Source organism: Halictus rubicundus, unplaced genomic scaffold (assembly GCF_050948215.1).
Source record: "Halictus rubicundus isolate RS-2024b unplaced genomic scaffold, iyHalRubi1_principal scaffold0730, whole genome shotgun sequence".
In the NCBI taxonomy this organism is placed as follows: domain Eukaryota; kingdom Metazoa; phylum Arthropoda; class Insecta; order Hymenoptera; family Halictidae; genus Halictus; species Halictus rubicundus.
In genome coordinates, this window is record NW_027489271.1 from 40,001 (window position 1) to 42,500 (window position 2,500).

Sequence of the window (2,500 nt, forward strand, 5' to 3'; positions counted from 1 at the left end):
GAATGACCGCTGCCAGAGCCGGCTGTGAGTCCCGCTCTATTTATCGAGTTCGCGTATGACATAGAGCACAAAACGTCGCCGCATGCGTGTTCGTTGACGAACACGTATATTCGAGAGGACCGGCTGCGTAGCTCGCGTAAAGCTGTGTGCGATTCTGACACTCTACTCTCTGTGTGGCGATAATACAGTGCACAAGAGCTTGGGACGAACGATCGCGCACGGCCAGAGCCGGCTGTGAAGTCCGCTAGTATCGAATAATCTTTCTCCGTGCACAATTGGAAATGTGTTTCGAGAGGACCGGCTGCGTAGCTCGCGTAAAGCTGTGTGCGATTCTGACACTCTACTCTCTGTGTGGCGATAATACAGTGCACAAGAGCTTGGGACGAACGATCGCGCACGGCCAGAGCCGGCTGTGAAGTCCGCTAGTATCGAATAATCGTTCTCCGTGCACAATTGGAAATGTGTTTCGAGAGGACCGGCTGCGTAGCTCGCGTAAAGCTGTGTGCGATTCTGACACTCTACTCTCTGTGTGGCGATAATACAGTGCACAAGAGCTTGGGACGAACGATCGCGCACGGCCAGAGCCGGCTGTGAAGTCCGTTAGTTATCGAGTTCATTCTCCAATAAGAGAGAGGAGGAGGAGAAGTGTCGGGATCCAGTATCGGGTTGTCTATGATCCCCGTCGTTTTCTGAATTCTCCTCCTGTGTTTTCCACTTTAAAGGTTTTTCAATGTATTTTCCGCCCGGCCGTCGGATACGTGTGCGCATTGCAATCGCGTACTCGCGACGGTTTCCGTTTCTACGGACGATCGTGTGTCGTCCTTAAAAACGACGCCTGAATCTCCTTCGCGCGCTGGTTGGAGCTTTCAGGTATCGGCGTTCTTATGAACCGCAGAACAAGAGACATAATTATATATTGATTATAAATCAAATTATACGATTACCCTGAACGGTGGATCACTTGGCTCGTGGGTCGATGAAGAACGCAGCTAATTGCGCGTCAACGTGTGAACTGCAGGACACATGAACATCGACATTTCGAACGCACATTGCGGTCCACGGATACAATTCCTGGACCACGCCTGGCTGAGGGTCGTTTACGTAACCAAATACTGCTTGCGTTGCTCTTGTAAGTCCCCGCCGTCGCTTACCTCTCCATGTCGAATTTTGTGGAGGGCGCAAAGAGCGTTTCTGAGTCGGGTTGCAAAGATGCTACGTACGAGCGAACGATGGACGTTTCGTCGGCGTTTGACGCGGTTCTGTGAAAATTGCAAATTTTACATTGCGTCTAACGGTCTTCGTGAGAAGAAGGAAATAGGAATGGGTATCACATTCGGACTTGCGTGAGTGTTTTGCGGCGTCGTGAGTCGTATTTTCAATACGACCGCCCGTGAACACCGCTCCGACGATCGAAATCTCTCTCTCCTCTCTCTCTGGAACGATTCGCATTGCGGAAGAAGCGTTTCACTCTCGAACATTTTACGCGCTCCCGACGTCGTCTGAAATGATGCGTATACGAAAGGTATAAGAGTCTCAAGAGACTACAGTGAATGGACACAAATAAAGAAAGAGATACCGGACACCCGTGTAAAATCTGTGTGCGCAACTGTGGCGTGCAACGTAAGCCCCAGGGAGATGATATATAAAATAAAATACGTCTGTGCGTGGATGTGTCTCTCTACACATAATTGCGGCGGAGGGTCGTCGTTGCCAGCGACTTCGACAAACATATTCTTAGAGTTCGCGAGACAGTGGTCTCTCGTTCTACGAACGCTTTGATGACTGATGGACATAGCAACATTTGGCATTGTGCGGGATGCGCACGCGTACTTGTATCGGGTCGAATAATTTCCCCGTCGTCGCGTGTCCTCGCTAATCCGTTGCGGATTCCATCGCCACGTTCGTTGAATTGAATGACGACCGAGATCTCGTGTCTCTTTGGTTTGATCGATGATATCGCGTCGTGCAGCGTTTCTGTACCCCCGTGTGTCTAGTGTAGTAGAGAAACCCCACCGGGTGTTGAAAATATATATACTCCTCTATGGAGTGGCTTTCGAACATCGTTGTCACCACAACGTGTTGTCACGCAGAGCACGAGAAGGTGAAGGTGAAAACAAACCTTTGTCGGTCGCCCCATGTCTTTTTTTCTTCATTGTCGATCGCGAGACCGCGCGATCTGTCGGTCGTCCAGTCCCCGGAAGTTCTTTTCGACGGACGTTAAAGTTAACCGGCCGATCGTCTAGCGAGAGTTTCCGATCGACGAACAAAATGAAGAAATCTCTATATATACATTATATAGAGAAAAGACACTTTGGTGTGGCGCATAAGATATATGGTTTTGTTTTTTTTTTTTTTTTTTTTTGTGCTCCTCTGTACGTTCTCGCGTACTTTTAATGCTTTCGGTGAAATATACGAAACATTTTTTTTTCACGTTTGACGACCTCAGAGTAGGCGAGATTACCCGCTGAATTTAAGCATATTACTAAGCGGAGGAAAAGAA

At 48.8% G+C, this 2,500-nt stretch overlaps 2 non-coding genes across 2 annotated transcripts in view; both read left to right on the forward strand.

Moving 5' to 3' along the window:
- The first annotated feature begins 941 nt into the window (after positions 1-941).
- On the forward strand, positions 942-1,096 carry LOC143364603 (5.8S ribosomal RNA). The gene has a single exon (XR_013084202.1). It is a non-coding gene; the product is annotated as a 5.8S ribosomal RNA (ribosomal RNA).
- A 1,341-nt stretch (positions 1,097-2,437) lies between these two features.
- The window catches only part of LOC143364605 (large subunit ribosomal RNA), a 3,985-nt gene continuing 3,922 nt past the window's right edge, over positions 2,438-2,500 (forward strand). Inside the window, exon 1 of the ribosomal RNA XR_013084204.1 lies at positions 2,438-2,500. This exon is cut by the window's right edge and continues 3,922 nt beyond it. This is a non-coding gene — a ribosomal RNA (large subunit ribosomal RNA).